Source organism: Mus musculus, chromosome 13 (genome assembly GCF_000001635.26).
Source record: "Mus musculus strain C57BL/6J chromosome 13, GRCm38.p6 C57BL/6J".
Classification (NCBI taxonomy): Eukaryota; Metazoa; Chordata; class Mammalia; order Rodentia; family Muridae; genus Mus; species Mus musculus.
This window is the reverse complement of record NC_000079.6, coordinates 105,307,149-105,325,327: the sequence shown is the minus strand read 5'-3', so window position 1 is coordinate 105,325,327 and position 18,179 is coordinate 105,307,149. Positions and strand designations below refer to the sequence as shown.

At 39.7% G+C, this 18,179-nt stretch overlaps 1 long non-coding RNA gene across 1 annotated transcript; it reads right to left on the bottom strand.

The window, feature by feature from the left end:
• Nucleotides 1-409: 409 nt before the first annotated feature.
• Gm41049 lies at nucleotides 410-13,899 on the bottom strand. The gene is made up of 4 exons (XR_873896.1): nucleotides 13,851-13,899; nucleotides 13,312-13,396; nucleotides 12,871-13,058; nucleotides 410-729 (listed from the first exon to the last, which is right to left on the bottom strand). It is a non-coding gene; the product is annotated as a predicted gene, 41049 (long non-coding RNA).
• Nucleotides 13,900-18,179: the final 4,280 nt, after the last annotated feature.

Here is an 18,179-nt window from a genome sequence, read left to right as displayed (position 1 = left end):
TCAGGTGGCAATATATGTAGATTCGATGCCTGGACCTACTGCCTAGGTTTCCTTTAAATCAAAACTAAAACTGGCACGCTGTCGCTATTACTAGAGAAATGGAAGCAGCAGAGAGAACCCTGGCAGTGCTGGTGGCTACCTAGAAGTTGTTTACACCATTGTGAACTCAAGGGCAACAAAAACCACCTGTACATCTTTTATTTAGACATGTTCAAAAATGAGGTCAGAGAGTCAAGAATTAACGGAAGCACTGAGACCAAGGGATATAAAATGTTTTTGTAGCTATTAAATGTAATTTCCATCCTGCTATTTCAAATTGCTTTCTTGTTGCTTGCTTATGACCTTCTTATTACCATGTGGAATACACTAAATAGTTAAGCATTTCTAAAGAATTATTTCTTGGCTAACCAAATGGAGAAACTTTCACTGGGCTGCACATGAGAGCTTCAGCTTTCTCCCAGTTTACAAAATGATATTAGAAAATGACTCATCCTACAAATGACAAATTATTCCAACACATTTGTATTAGTTAATTGTCTGTTGTATCAGTAGATGATCCCAACAAAAAATCAGGGAGGGAAGGTGGTTGTTGTTGTTGTTGTTGTTGTTGTTGTTGCTGCTGCTGCTGCTGCTACTGTTGCTTGCATGTTTATTTGTCTGTTTGGCTTCCTGTTCCAGAGGGTATAATCCATGATGTCAGGAAAGGTCTGGGAGCTCGAGTGTGAGGGCCTATGTGGAGTCATGAAGCAAACATTATATTTCATCCACACATAGGAAGCGGAGAAGAAAGTAGAAAGTAGGACGGAGGTACAAAACCTCAATGCCCATCCCTCAGCCCCAGTTCTACCCCAACCCTATCCAAGCAATGTATTTCCCTCAGCAAGACTCTACCTAGTAAGGATTCCCTAACCTTCCACAACAGCATTACCAGCTTGGGACCAAGTATCCAAGCACAGAAACCCAAAGGGAATAATTCTTATTCAAGCTACAAGACCAAGACCATTTTAAAATAATCTAATATGAAGAACATTAGCCCTTGTGGAGATTAACTCTGTTCATCAGTACCTTACCAATATTAAGAGTATACTCATTTATGCATCTTAATAAAAACAATAACATTTGAATGGTCTATTTTAACCTTTCTTCCTTCCTTAATGCTCATATGCTATATTTCATACTATTGTAAGGGTAGAAACATTGATCTGATATTTTATATCTACTGTCATTTAATATTTTGTCATTCAGAAAGGCACTGGAACAATGGAAAATGACCAGATATAAATAATCTGTGACTACCTTTCAAGTCCTGGCGTGTGTGTGTGTGTGTGTGTGTGTGTGTGTGTGTGTGTGTGTGTGTGTGTATGTGTGTGTGTGTATGCCGTATGAAAATCTAGAGCATTAGTTCTCGACCTTCCTAAAGCTGCAACACTTTAATCATGTTGTGGTGACCCTCAACCACAAAATTATTTTGTTTGCTACTTCACAGCTGTAAATTTACTACTGCTAATAAATGTCATGTAAATATCTGTATGTAGGATATCTGATATGTGACCCCAACGGGGTCATGACGAACAGGTTAAGAACCACTGCTCTAGAGGTTAGTGTTGAAATAGTTTCCAAACTCTTGTACACATAATAATCACTTGAGATGCTCACTTTGTATTTTTAATTTCTTTTAGCTTTTCAATTTATAACATAACTAAGTCATCATGACCCTCAGGAGCAAGGTCACATCCACAACAACTAAAGCAGAATGACTAAGGGTAAGAGGCAATTTCCATCCATTGGGAAACCTCAAAATCACTCCACAGGGTCATCTATGAGGTCCTTTCAGCTCTTGACTACTATAATTCTGTGGCTTATCACACTGGATGAAGTACTAGAGAAACAGTCAACAAGAAGGAATCATAGTATTTCTTTTTTTTTTTTTTTTTGGATTGAAATTAGCTCAATTTTATTTACTTAATTAGCAGTGTGATATGAGATCATTTGAAGTGTGCCCTATTCTGCATAGACTGTTTTTTATTCCTTGTTAACTTCTCAAGTGCTAATGATTATTTTTCTTTTTTTTTTCTTTTTTTTTCCATTTTTTATTAGGTATTTAGCTCATTTACATTTTCAATGCTATACCAAAAGTCCCCCATACCCACCCACCCCCAATCCCCTACCCACCCACTCCCCCTTTTTGGCCCTGGCGTTCCCCTGTACTGGGGCATATAAAGTTTGCGTGTCCAATGGGCCTCTCTTTCCAGTGATGGCCGACTAGGCCGTCTTTTGATACATATGCAGCTAGAGTCAAGAGCTCCAGGGTACTGGTTAGTTCATAATGTTGTTCCACCTATAGGGTTGCAGATCCCTTTAGCTCCTTGGCTACTTTCTCTAGCTCCTCCATTGGGAGCCCTGTGATCCATCCATTAGCTGACTGTGAGCATCCACTTCTGTGTTTGCTAGGCCCCGGCATAGTCTCACAAGAGACAGCTATATCTGGGTCCTTTCGATAAAATCTTGCTAGTGTATGCAATGGTGTCAGCGTTTGGATGCTGATTATGGGGTGGATCCCTGGATATGGAAGTCTCTACATGGACCATCCTTTCATCTCAGCTCCAAACTTTGTCTCTGTAACTCCTTCCAAGGGTGTTTTGTTCCCACTTCTAAGGAGGGGCATAGTGTCCACACTTCAGTCTTCATTTTTCTTGAGTTTCATGTGTTTAGGAAATTGTATCTTATATCTTGGGTATCCTAGGTTTTGGGCTAATATCCACTTATCAGTGAGTACATATTGTGTGAGTTCCTTTGTGAATATGTGTTACCTCACTCAGGATGATGCCCTCCTGGTCCATCCATTTGGCTAGGAATTTCATAAATTCAAGAAGGAATCATAGTACTTCTTAGGATATGTTTAACACTCCTCCTTTGCACCAGAAATTCTATTGGATACTTCAAGATCAAATGTGCCCGGCAGATGATGGCTGTCCAATAGAAGATGAGTCTATCTCATTATGTGAGATATTCATTGGGGTAAATGAGGAGCAAATGAGCAAGGTTATTTTATGTATTCTCTTGCCATCATTGGCCCTCTATATTTCTCTCTTGTATCTATATTCTGCCTTAAAAAATTAATAAGCATCGTCTATCCAAGTTTCACATAATCAAGATCTGTGGCTTTGTGGACTCTGTTACTTATTTTTCCCGTTTGATAGAAAAAGGTGAAAAAGTTGTCATTTGATCTTGCTTGGGAAAATCAGTTAACTACTTGATGGATCTTTGGTATAGAAAGAGAATCAGTAATGGTGTTAAGACTGCTAAATGAAAAGTCAAAAAATGCTTTTTCATACAGATCTTTCACTTCCTTAGTTAGAATCACACCAAGGTATTTTATATTATTTGTGACTATTTTGAAGGGTGATGTTTCCCTAATTTCTTTCTTAGCCTGTTTATTCTTTGTGTAGAGAAAGGCCACTGATTTGTTTGAGTTAATTTTATATCCAGTTACTTCACTAAAATTGTTTATCAGGTTTAGGAGTTCTCTGGTGCAATTTTTGGGGTCACTTATATATGCAATCATATCATCTGCAAATATTGATATTTTTAATTCTTCCTTTCCAATTTGTGTTCCTTTCATCTCCTTTTGCTGTCTACTTGCTCTGGCTAGGACTTCAAGTATAATATTGGATAGGTATGGAGAGAGTGGGCAGCCTTGTCCAGTCCCTGATTTTAGTGGGATTTCTTCACTTTTTTTCCATTTAGTTTTATGTCAGCTACTGGTTTGATGTATATTGCTTTTATTATATAGGTATGGGCCTTGAATTCCTGATCTTTCCAAGACTTTTATCATGAAGGGTTGTTGAACTTTGTCGAATGCTTTCTCAGTATCTAATGAGATGATCATGTGGTTTTTGTCTTTGATTTTGTTTATATAGTGAATTACATTGATGGAGTTCTGTATATTGAACCATCCCTGCATCACTGGGAAGAAGCCTACTTGATCATGACGGATGATCATTTTTATGTGTTCTCGGATTCGGTTTGCAAGAATATTATTGAGTATTTTTGCATCAATATTCATAAGGGAAATTGGTCTGAAGTTCTCTTTCTTTGTTGGGTCTTTGTGTGGTTTAGGTATCAGAGTAATTGTCACTTCATTGAACAAATTGGCTAGAGTACCTTCTGTTTCTATTTTGTGGAATACTTTGAGGAGTATTGGAGTTAGGTCCTTTTTGAAGGTCTGATAGAACTCTGCACTAAACCCATCTGGTCCTGGGCTTTTTAAGCAATCTACAGATTCAATGCAATCCCCACCAAAATTCCAACTAAATTCTTCCCAAAGTTAGAAAGGGCAATGTGCAAATTTATCTGCAATAACAAAAACCTAGGATAGCAAAAACTATTCTCAACAATAAAAGAATCTCTGGTGGAATCAGCATCCCTGACCTCAAGCTGTACTACAGAGCAATTGTGACAAAAATTGCATGGTACTAGTACAATGACAGACAGGTAGATCAAAGGATCAGAATTGAAAACCCAGAAATGAACTCACACACGTATGGTCACTTGATTTTTGACAAAGTATCTAAAACCATCCAGTGAAAAGAAGGCAGCATCTTCAACAAATGGTGCTGGCTCAACTGGTGGTTAGCATGTAGAAGAATGCAAATTGATCCATTTTATCTCCTTGTACAATGCTCAAGTCTAAGTGGATCAAAGAACTCCACATAAAACCAGAGACACTAAAACTTATAGAGGAGAAAGTGGGGAAGAGCTTTGAAGATATGGACATAGGGGAAAGATTCTAGAATATAACACAAATGGCTTGTGCTGTAAGATCAAGAATCAACAAATGGGACCTCATAAAATTGCAAAGCTTCTGTAAGGCAAATGACATTGTCAATAAGACAAAAAGGCCACCAACAGATTGGGAAAGGATTTTTACCAATCCAAAATCTGATAGGAAGCTAATATCCAATATATATAAAGAACTCAAGAAGTAAATGGGGTACAGAGCTAAATAAAGAATTCTGAGCTAAGGATTACTGAATGTCTGAGAAGCACCTAAAAAATGTTCAACACACTTAATTATCAGGAAAATGCAAATCAAATCAACCCTGAGATTCACCTCACATCAGTCAGAATGGCTAAGATCAAAAATTCAGGTGACAGCAGATGCTGGCAAGGCTGTGAAGAAAGAGGAACACTCCTCCATTGCTGATGGGAATGCAAGCTGGTACAACCACTCTACAAATCAGTTTGGGGGGTTTCTCAAAAAATTGTACATAGTTCTTCTACCAGAAGATCCAGCAATACCATTCCTGGGCATATACCCAGAAGATGCTCCAACATGCATAAGGACACATGGTCCACTATGTTCATAGCAGCCTTATATAATAGCCAGAATCTGGAAAGAACCCAGATGTCCCTCAACAGAGGAATGGATACAGAAAATGTGGAACATGTACACAATGGAGTACTACTCAGCTATTAAAAACAATGAATTTATAAAACTCTTAGACAAATTGATGGATCTGGAGGATATCATCCTGAGTGAGGTAACCCAATCACAAAAGAACACACATGACATGCACTCACTGATAAGTGGATATTAGCCCAGAAGCTCAGAATGCATCTTAGAAGGCAGAACAAAATACACATAGAAAGAGTTACAGAGACAAAATTTGGAGCAGTAACTGAGGAACAACTATCCAGAGACTGCCCCACTTTAGGATCCATCCCACAAACAACCACCAAACCTAGACACTATGGCAGATGCCAACAAAAGCCTGCTGACAGGAGCCTGATATAGCTGTCTCCTGAGGGGCTCTGCCAGTGCCTGGCAAATACAGAAGTGGATGCTCATAATCATCCATTGGACAGAGCACAAGGTCCCCAATGAAGGAGCTAGAGAAAGTACCCAAGGAGCTGAAGGGGTCTGAAGCCCCATAGGAGAAACATCAATATGAACTAACCAGTACCCCGCAGAGCTCCTTGGAATTAAACCATCAATTAAAGAAAACACATGGTGGAACTTGTGGGTTTAGCTGTATGTGTAACAGAGGATGGCCTAGTTGGTCATCAGTGGGAGGAGAGGCCCTTGGTCCTGTGAAGGATATATGCCCCAAGTATAGGAGAATGCCAGAACCTGGAATTGGAGTGGGTAAGTTGTGGAGTGTGGGGGGGGGGGAGATTGGGGTAGGGGATTTGGGGAGAGAAAATTAGGAAAGGGGATAACATTTGAAATGTAAATTAAGAAAACATCTAATAAAAATGTCTTTTCCGGTAAGTGAGTAGGGCATACATTATTGTTCAGAGATACACAAACAAATGCACACACACACACACATACACACACACATTTACAGTTGCAGGCATGCATTCATGCACATGCACACAGGCACATATGCATATGCCTTTATCTACATTGCAGGCAGTTGTGCAATCTGGCCTTTCTCTTAGGTACTTACTAGTAAATCACCTACATTGTAACCATATGTAAACAGTCTAAGTATGGGGATTTATTAATTGTTGATATTTCCATGAAAGCTTTAGAGTATATAGCTTCCAATACAATGTATCTACAAGCAGAATATATTTGAAATGAGTGTTCTAGAGTTATTTTGAAAGTATAAATCCAATTCACTTTATGTTTAACACGGTGGGTTTGCTTCAAGATGGCAGTTTAAATTGAAGGATGAATGGGCTTCATTAAAAAATAAAAAAAATTAACCTAAAATTCTAAAACGGACTATATTTAAATGAGTTTGTCCTCTTAAGAATTGTCAAGGAGTTCATGGTGCTACCACAAATCAAAATGTTTGGGCCAGATTAGGAATACTGATAAAAGAAGGACATAAATGGGTAGAAAAAGACGATTGTTCAGATCCAAGAACAAACAAAGCAGAGATTGTCTGTTTCCTCGTCTAGTGTGTGTATATTCTTGCCAGAGAAGCAGAGGAAGAAAATGCTACTCCTGAGAATAGGAGTAGAAGGAGAAATGTGTGCCCACTTTCCAAACATACAACCACTGTCTCTAAACTATAAATCACCCAGTGAGAGTTACAGTGAGAGATCTCAATGAATCCTTTCTGTGTTTTGCTATCTCAGAAAGTATTTAAAAAGAGAGAGGGAAAGCCAAGAGAGAAGTTATGACTCTTTCTCAGAAATACTACACAAAATTAAGAATTCTAAGAAAACCAAACAATAATAAAAATCATCATTAATAGTGCTAAGAGATAGCAATGAACACTTTGAGTGCACACCATCTGTCTAAAACAGACTCTGTTTTAGAGAAGGTGTTCCCATTATTACCTTTAAGACCCAAAACAAACATACAAATCTGTTGTTGCTTTCCCCACTCTTCCAATAGAGAAACTAGAACAACAGAAACTCAAGTACTTGTTCCAAAACACACTTGTCAAATGATGGATACAGGTGAAACAAAATCCCCCAGATGAGGAAGGAAGAATGAACTGTGGACAATACAACTTCGGACATCTTGGCTCCCAAAAGGCGACAAGTGCTGATCATAGAACTGTTATTATGTGCTCATACAATGATGATGTTTGTGGAACACAAAATATGAAGTCTCATATCACTCCTGTTAGCAATTGTCTGCTGACTTTCCTACTCTTCCATACTCTGATCAGAATGCAGCCTGTGCTTGCTCATCAAGCATGCACAATGCCTCAGCATGCACCCTTAGCTTCAGCTACCCTTTCCCACGTCTGCCTTTCCTTTCTTTTGCAACAAAGAAATATCTGAAATCACAGAACTTGTCCTTTTGGTGCCACCTCTTCTCGACTGACTCGAATATGTAGGTCATGAGAGCACAGGATATTTGCCTACTTACCGTGTTCCTCTAAACAATTTCTGACACACAGGGAATTTCCATAGCGATCACTTTATAAACATTTGGCAAAGTACTAGTTTAAATGCCTGCTATGTTCAATCTGAACTCCTTGGAATATAGAGGCTTTAAGGTACTTTTCCATAAAGAAAATGATTTAGCAGCTAAAGTCTTGCATTATAAATAACAAATGGGAATAAAATTTAGAATGAGTTAGCACAAAACACACAAAGAGCCAAAATTCCTCGGTTCATGTTTGCCTAGAAACAGGTATGGGAATAAGCCAAGGAAGTTCTTTGCTGTAATTCTTGATTAAAAGACTCAACCAACACCAAGGAAACACACAGTTAATCTCCCCAATAGATTTTCAATCCAAATTAGTACAGGAGCCAGAAGGCTCAACATGAATACATTCACAAAATACTTGGATATGCATCTTGCCAATGAGTAATCATGAAGAATAAGGGGGAACAGCTCTTCAAATAAAATGTCTTAGCTGACTGAAATGATGTTAAATGAAATAAAAACCTTCTTAACTATTCTCTACACCCCTCCCAAGGAGTAGGGAGACTTTTCCCACTTTATCTGATGCCATATAGATACAGAATAGCATTAGGCAATAATAATATGCAAATAATATTATAGAATAATGTGCAAATAACAGTATGCAATGTTAATTTATTCATGTAAAAGTGCCCCAACTGAAAAGTCCTTCATTGTGTTCAGAATAAATTGCATTCATTTGTAGGCATAAATTTTTAATAAAAGTTAAACTTCCCCTCCAGCCCACCACTCAGTAGAGGTAGTAGAACACAAGATACAGGGGAAGTAGACCTGTTTAGAAATAGTTCTTCGAGGGCTAGTCCAGTCTTTGTTTTCAAGATATCAGCAGTTCAATCCAGTAGCAAACACAAAATACAAACCAGCAGCTGAGAAACCAAACATTTCCACTTCATTTATTCATTTAATATTTATTGAGAACTTACTATGTGCCAGTATCTGTCATCAAGCATATGAATAAAGCACAACTACTCTTTTCCGAGGCAGGACGGGTTTGATTGCAATTGAGGGATAAAACAAAGCATGATGAAAGACACAAAAAAGGGAGAATCAGGAAATGGTCGAGACATCAAGAAGGCTTCTTAAAGGGACCACCCCTTCAATTGAGTCTTCAAAGATGTAAAGAACGTTTGTGGCCGAACATGTGATTGTGAGAACTGTGCATGGCAAGCACTCCATGATACTGCAATATTTGTCCATTAATTGTGTATAAGGGAGAAAAAGGAAGTGAATGTGACTCATAAAGGAGAGGATGGTGCTGTGTGAAAACTAGTGATAACAGAGTGATGTGTGCAAGCTATAGTTTCACGTTAGTTCAAAGAGATTAACGTAAGGGCCAAAAGCTATCATACACTGCAGTGGAAATGCACCATTGCGATCAAAGCCTCATTCACACTGCCACAGAATCAGTTTTTACTGAGCATAATTCCATCATATTAAATTAATGTCCTTAGTGTGATCATGTGGCTCTAAACACCAAATACTTCAAACAGGGTCACGAACCAAATATTTCAAGTAAATCTCCATTCTTCTCTCCACCACTGACCTCCTGGCCTTCCTACTGACTCCTCAAGACAGCTCCAGCTGTCTTGTTGTTCAGTCATCCTGACATCCTTCACACCTCCCCATCCAATTCACCAGTAAAATATGCCACAGACTAAACCATATCTTATGAGTTCCATCCTGCATGCTGGACCAAACAACTATCATTGTTTACCTAAGTCTAAACTTTCTTCTGCTTGTCTCTTCCCACTCCTGCAGTCTATTATGCTTGTACTCCTTGGAGTGACTGTGGCTAAGTGTGTCATACTAGTTTTCCCCTTGATTCAAAACTCCCCAGGAGCTTCCAGTCTGATTCAGATAAAAATACATATCCATGAATATGTTTATGTGCTCATCTGTGTGAGTCTGTGCACGTATAAAGAAGCATTCATGCATACAGGTGTGCCCTTCCACACTTAGCTCTATGACCTGTGTCTAACCATACCTTCTGTGAGAGCTTACACTTTTATTGTCTTCAAAGACTTGCTTCACAACCTGTGGTGTTATTAGGAAGTGGTGGGACATTAAGAGAGAGGAATCTAGGAGAAAGAAGTTAGCTACTGAGGGCCTGCCAGCCCTTCCTGCTTCTCTCTTTGGTTTCTGATCACCATTAGGAAAGATGCTTCTTCCAGTTTATAATCTTGTCATCATGTAGTGCTCTGTGACAGACCCAGTAGCAACAGAGCTAAGCAACCAGGGACTGAGGCATCTGACACCATGAGCCCAAACAAACCTTTACCTCTGGTGTTTATCTCAACGATGAAGAGATAGCTCACACAGCCTGAGTCTTTCTACTCCATTGCTTAAGTGATGCTGACCTGCTTGGTATTCCTTAAACGTATAGGTGCCCACCTGTGCTCACTTCCATCACGACCATAAGGTCGCAGAGAGATCTCATCTAAAGTTATTCTAAAGTTTGAATTCCCTCTCCTGCTCTGACTTTATTCCATTTTCATGCACTACCTGGTTTGTCTTATCTCTTACTTGTTCGTGTATTTAACAGTTTCTTCCCAACCATTTGAAGGGAGTACTGTGTTTTGGTGGATGCCCTCTGCTTTGCGTACAGTGCCTGCAGTGCTTAGCACATAGTATATTCTCATTGGGTGGCATTATAATTTATATGTACTGGAAGACGACTGGGAGCCAATTGGGTTTATTAGGGCTCTGACTTTGTTGGTGAGTACTGATAGATTGTTCAAGTCACTCTCCAGACCCTTCTGCTTCACATTCTAAATACTCCTCTTGTTTTCTTGCATAGTTTACTATGCCTGTCCCACCACAAATGGATATTGGGCAAAGCATATTTGGCTAGTGAATGCATATGGTGACCCAAATTTTAATTTTTAAAATTTATTTTCGAATTTTTAAATTAACTTACAAAATAATAGGTTTCTATATGGGGTTTTTGTATCATTTCATCTTGATCGATTCTCACCTTCCCTTTCTTCCCCCTCCCCTCCCATCTCTCTTTCTTCACTTCTTCTCAGTACACATTAGCTCTGTATTATCCCTTTTCACTTTTTTCCCTTTTAAAATAAGCCAAAGTTTAATTAGTATTGTGCTAGCATGGGTGAATGGTTATTTATTGGATCATAGGTAAATTATCAATGGCTTCGCCCCTTAAGAACAGTAACTTCCTGTCACTCAATAACCATTAACTGTCTAATAAAAACTTAGCCAAGAGAGTGGACTCAGGAGCCCCTCCCCCACCAGTGCTGCAATGTGGGTAGGTCCCATCATGTGTGTGTCTTGTGCAGGTAACCATAGACACTGTGAGTTCATGAGTACAATGAACCTGTCTATAAGACAGCCCTTTAGCACACCTCTCATCCTCCAGCTCTTATATTCCTTCTGTCTACATTATCCACTGCCCTTTGAAAAAATAAGATTCCTTCACCAAGACTGAGAGCAGCAGTAACCTACAGTCATAAATGCCCAAGAGGAGAGGAAATAGAACATATTGTTATAAAGGATTAAAGGGGGGAAATATAAAATAGGAAGGGTTGAATTGGTGTGGAGGAATGGCAGGCAAGGTAGAATAGGTCATTTGGGAAGGAATGAGTAACACTAAAGGTATTTAAAATATTTAAAAGATAGTTTGACAACACATCCACTTAGCATGTAGGTATGTTATTTTCTTTTTAAATTCTGCGATACTAAGTATTGAACTCAGGGTTCTCCCTTACACTACAAAGTGCTCTACTGCTGAACTACTTCCTTGACTCTTTCTTTAGTTTTCAACTTGAAACATAGTCTCACTAAAGTACACAAGCTGTCCTTGAACTCACTATGTAGCCTAGATCGAAAGCCTCCTATGTTATCCTCCCAAGTAACTAGAATTGCAAAGCAGTTACTACTATTAAATATATTTATAACACTCAACAAGAGACATCAAATATCACACCCTCTCTTTTCCCAGATTTTCAACATCTTCCAGGCATAGTACCAGGCAATGGGTCCCTTTTCACCAATACCTCATATATGGTGAACTAAAGTCTTAGCAACTATTTAATTGCAGGATGCCAAGAACAATAACATTTTTCTTATCATCCATGGGATCTCATCACTGTTATCTAACGCCAGTATAAATGATCTAACTGAGACACCCACCCTTATAAACTATGCTGTAATACTGCTATATTGCCAGAATTATTGACTATTTTAATGGCTTCTGTTGTCAACTTTGTACTTTAGAAGTCACTAAGGAAAGTCTGAGAAATACAATATAGTTTTTGAATATGGTTTGAAATCACTGACAAATTGACCCTGAAGGATGTAGGCGTGGCTAATGACTCTCTTTAATTTGATCGCACAGTACATTCTGGAGCTCAACTGTACCACAGGATTGATCTCACCACGAGATAAGAGATTAAATCATGTTACAGTTAGTCACTGGTCAAAGTCTACTCTGCCCCCGGGTGGGGGGAGGGAGTGCAGCGGGGGTGTGCCCTGGGCTCCAGGAAGATAGTGTCTATTTTCCTGCAGGGATTGCTTAAGAGAAATGAGTCTCTGCTCTATAAAAGGACATGAGCCTTTTGGTTTATAGGCAACAGAATACCTGTCAGTCAGACCAGACAGGCATCAACAGCATGTGAGGCAAGGCATGAAGAGTGTGTCACTCGGTGACATTTACAGATTTCCCCCCTTTACACACATGCTTTGGGATGCTGATAAGATTCCCTCCACAGACAGGTAGACATGCACATGGCTTTTGGTGCATAAAGAACTTTGGTAGATTGACTAAAGCAAATACATGTGAATGTATGTTAAATAATTTGTGACTTGTCAAACTTTATCTTTTAAGTTAGAGCAGAGTTCATTGGCCAAACAACCTGTAGTCATTCCTTTTCTATTGCTGAGATAAAACAGCATGGCCCAGAGCAACTTATAAAAGGAGCAACTTATAAAAGGAAGGCTTTATTTGGACTTACTCTTCCAGAGAGGGTGTTGATGGTGACAAATAATGCACAGCAGTGGGCAGCTGGAGCAGGATGCTGACTGGCAATATCTGTCGCACAGGAACCAAAGAGTGCAAAGGACAGGTTGACAAGACTGCGGGCTCTCATACCTTGCCCCTGCCCAGTCACATTCTTGCTCCAGCAGGGCTCCGTGACTTCCTCTAAATATCATCACCAACAGGGAATGTGAGTCTATGGAGAACATTTCTCATTCAAGCAACCAAACAACTCACACTCTGAACAGAAAAATATTTGTTGAAAATAGTTTACAACATATTAAGATGCTTAAAGAATCAGAGAAATGCCAACTCTGAAATCAGCTGTCTTCTTCCATCTTTATGGAGACTCTGGGAATGGAACTCAGGTCATCAGTCAGACCAGACAGGCATCAACAGCATTGTCAAACACCATTACCTGCTGAGCCATTTAACCAGCTGCTGACGAGTGTTTGAAATGGCTTTTAGTTATCAAACGTATGTTGGGAATCAGCATGGAAAGACTACAAAAGAAGACAATATGATTTTTATAATGTGATAGGTTCCTACCATTGACAAATTGAACCTTTTGAGATCCTCATATCTCTCATTTCATACTTGAGCTCAAAGTAAACAATGCTTTGTTTATTCTTTTAAATTTTCATACATATGTTGAGTAAATTCTGATCATAACTATCCCCTCCCCCACTGCTCTTATTGTTCCCCACTTCTACCACCGCCCCTACCTTTTTCTCTCCATTAAGTCCCCACCACTCTTTTACATCTTTGTTTCACCTTGTTTGGTTTTGTGACCCACTGTGTTTAACCAGGACCACTTGAGTGAACATGGCTGTAACACTATCCACTGGAGTATGAGAAACTCACCAGTGGCTACATCATGGAAGATAATGATTTCTCCTCCAGCAGCCCTGGATTGCTATTAGCTCATAGGTAGATCCCCTTGAGCCCCTCTCTTACCTATTACTGAAAGTTTACCAGCTGAGCCTCCTGCAGGTCCTACAAAAACAACTGAAGCTTTTGCAAGTTCTTTGGTGCTGCAGACACCGAATGCCCATAAACCAACAGTCCGTGGTTCTCCCCCTTCCCCTTGTCATTTGGTTCTTAGGTTCTTTCTGTTCCCTCTGCTACTATGTTCCCAGAGCTTAGGAGGAACTAATTTGATGATGAGCACTCAACAGTCACTTGTTCTCCACCCATGACAAGTACTGAGTCTCTGTATTAACTTGTTCACTATAAAAAAATAAAATAAATAAAATAAAATTTAAAAAATGAAGTGCCTTTGATCAAGGCTAAGAATAGCACTGATCTACAGGGATGGACAGAAAGATTTAGGAGGCAGTTTTATGTGTCCATTTAGCAAAACAAATGTAGCAGTTTTTAACCCGAGTGCTCAGGACCTCCCCAGCAAAGGCCTTTGACCGTGTCCACAGTATAAGAGTGGTCATAAACTCGCTCCTATGGAACAGACTTCAGATTCAGATTTTTAAAACACTGTTGGTTACCTCTGCAATAGTTGTACCACTATGGTGCCAGTGTGTGCTTCTTGCTGGGCAGGTTGGTACTGTAGCATGCAGTGTCTAAAGCTGAGGGATATTTGCTGACTCTTCTTCCACACTTCCCTATGTAACAGCTTCCTGCACTGTAAAGGCTAGCTAGCCGGGAGGAAGCTTCTAGCTCACTTCCCTATGTAACAGCTTCCTGCACTGTAAAGGCTAGCTAGCCGGGAGGAAGCTTCTAGCTCACTTCCCTATGTAACAGCTTCCTGCACTGTAAAGGCTAGCTAGCCGGGAGGATGCTTCTAGCTCACTTCTATCCTGGTTTCTCTGATTCTGCAACAGAGTAGTGTGGTGTCTTTAATGGCGGGGTCTTACCATCCAGCTTTGATGAATAATCAATTGCAATGGCTATAATCTGTACAGTTTGCCACTTGGGATCTTCCTGGCCAACTCCTAAGGAGGTGTCCCAAACCAGCCACTGGAGTTTTTGTGAAATAGCTATGGCTTCTGAGATCAGCATGCACAATAACTCCATCCAAATTTTTTTTTCAAATTATGTCTTTTAATTGGCTTATCGACTAGTGGGTTTCTCTTCTCCAGGATTCTTTAGTTTTAATTAATCTTACCCCTCACCTTTTCATCTCTCCCACCTCTCACCCCCATCCATGAGTAAGCCTTGCTACACCCAGCGTTTCCTCCTTCTCTTTTCTTAGTACATGTGTTTGACCATACCCCATTTCCTTAAGTCCAGGGTGGTCTTGAACTCACAATCATCCTATATTAATCTCTCAAGTGGTTGGAGTACAAGGATATACCAGCACACCTTGCCTAAACATGCATATTTTCGTCCCACGTAATCACACTACCATGCCATTATTATTTAACAAATAATTGCTACTTTAATGCTGAGATGGAGTAACTATGGAGTTAAAGCATAAGATACTGTTTGTTGAACGTACAAACAGTACTTGCTTCCACAGTTAGCTTCTATTAATGAAATATGTTTCCTAATACTTTGAAATACGTTTTCAAAATTCATTTTCTCTACCACAGTGATCAGTAACCTATCAGTTTGATCGTGGCCATTTCATCTTGTCCCCAATCCCTGTAGCAGTACTTCCTTTTGGCAACATTTTCTATTTGATTTCTTTTATCTCCCGTTCTCTTTGTTCTCTTTGGGCTCTTTTTCAATTGCAATGTTAATGCGGAAATGAAAGGCTCTGTTCATAGATGCACACCAGAACATGGACAGGATTTGTAAGAGGATTTCCCTTACCACTCCCTGACCTAAACTATGATAATACCTGGGGAAAAAAAGTTACTTTGGAACACAATATCAGTAAGCCTTTTAAAATATTGAATTCCAGGAGCTAGATAAAGTTCTCAGCAGTTAAGAGCACTTGGTGGGCCTAGGTTAGAGTCTCAGCATTCCCATGGCACCTAATACCCATCTACAGCTCCCACTATAAAAGCTCCAGGCCATCTTCTGGTCTCTGTGACCACTGCATGCATGTGATACACAGACATACATGAAAGCAAAACACCCATACACATAAAATAGAAATGAATAACCTTTAGAATTAAAAATCTGAGTTCCAATTTGGAATCCACTTATTAATAAAAGCTGGAGAACCACAGAATTACATGAAACTATTTCATGCATTAATTCTTCTTGTCACCGCCGTGGTGTGAGAAATGAGGGAGAATTGACTTTGGTTCCTGGTGTTTTGCCTCCATGCCCTTGAAAAGGATATCATGGTGATAGAGAAGGTGATGGTGGTGATGGTGGCTGTGTTGTGGTTGTTGTTGTTGGTGGTGGTGGTGCCATGGAATGGTTGTTCAGACCACATAGGCCAAGAGAAAGAAGACAAGACAAGGTAGAATAAAGGTAGAATAGTATCACCATCACCATTCACTGGCATGCTCCAGTGAGCGACTTCTTTGGATGAACCACCATTACTGGCTATAGACCAAACATTAAGCACATGTCATTGTATTTGGGAATGTATCATATTCAAACTACAAAAAGCATGCAAATGGAATATTAAACTAATAATTAAAGAATGAAGCATATTATTGTTAAATTTGTGTTTATTTTCAATATTGATTTACTTTCACCTCTTTATGAGTGTGTTTGTGTGAGAGAAAGAATATATGTGACATGTGTGTCTGTGTGTGTGTGTGTCTGTGTGTGTGTGTGTGTGTGTGTGTGTGTGTGTGTGTGTGTGTGCAGGTGTGTGTGCCTGTGAACATGCAGATGCCAGGAGAGCATAGGATCCCAGAGAGCTGGAGATACAGGTGTGTAGTGGTGGGAGTGGGTAATCCCATTTTGATATGTGATACTTAGATCTGAGCCCAGGTCCTTCCATTTACACAGGAAGTGTCCTTCACCACTGAGTTGGCTCTCCAGCCCACAGTTTCTAACGATAAGCTGTTCCCTGAATCAGAGTCTATTTTGATTTCTGAAAATTTGTTTCTAATTCTGAGATTTAATAAATCAATAGTTAAAGCTGCTGATGACAAACCAAAGATTAGCCAATCACTCACAATTATTAGATTCTTGTCAGTAACCAAGAATCAGTTGGAAAAGAAGCTTGAGGGTACAAGTCCCCCTCCACAAGTCTTGTTAGCAGATGGAATGAAGACTATTGCAATGAGGAGGTTCAGACCAAACCTGCCACATCCATCCACAGAAGAGGACAGCAGGCAGAGATGAGAGTGACTAACCTGTGCTGTGAAGTCAGAGCCACCCACATTCTTTCTTTTTTCAATGACTTGACCGGGCAAGAAAGACTCATGTGGTGCAGATGAAACAATTCTAGTTACAATTCTCTTTTGATGATCCTGCAATATCATAAAATAACTGTGTCCAAAACTGCTTTTATGGGACATGATGAAGCCTTTAAATCTAGGGTCAAGTTACTCAAGGCAGCATGGCCTCCTGGAATTCCCAAGTTTGTGAAGGTGACTAAGCAATGTCTTCTGATGATCTGTATACTTTGGACACCACTGCTATAGTGACAATTCTGGAATTTTGGTTTCTTAAAAAAACAGAAAGATTATAATATGCTTTCATTTTAATCCCAGGAATGGGGATGTGGGGCTGCTTCTGACCGTCCACAGCAGCTGACTATGATGTGCCTCATGCTTTAGCAGAGGTATGGTTTTTCCAGCTGCAGATAGTTGCTGTGATTGTGTGACATTTTAAATTCTATGAGCTTTTCAGAGGGTATATAAATGCTAAAAGGTTGATGGTTGATGGTCAGTTATTTGCAGATTGTTACTAGATTTGCTCAAAGAAGAAACAAGAAGAACTTAGATTTGGTGATTTTCTCTCTCTCTCTCTCTCTCTCTCTCTCTCTCTCTCTCTCTCTCTCTCTCCATCCTTTCTTTCTTATCTAGTAATAGGGGGTGAAACGTGGGGGGGAAGAAGGACCCACAAAGTAGCTAAGACCAGCTACACACTGGGAACACCAGTGTAGAATCATTTCTCACATATATGTTCTACTTAACACCATGGTACCACTCAAAGTTATGTGTTAATGGCATTTGAGAAATGTGATCTGTGGAAAATGGTTGTGTCCCTATGAATGAATTAACAGCCATGGATTGCTAATGTATGGCATACGCGGCATAGTTATAACAGTGAGATCTCTCTGGCATGCTTGAACTGCCTCGCCATATATGTATGCCCTTTGATATACTGTGGCCTATCGGAAAGACCCCTGTGAGATGCTGAGGAGATGCCAGCAGCAGGCCCCTGGATTTTCCAGTCCCCAGAACTGCATGC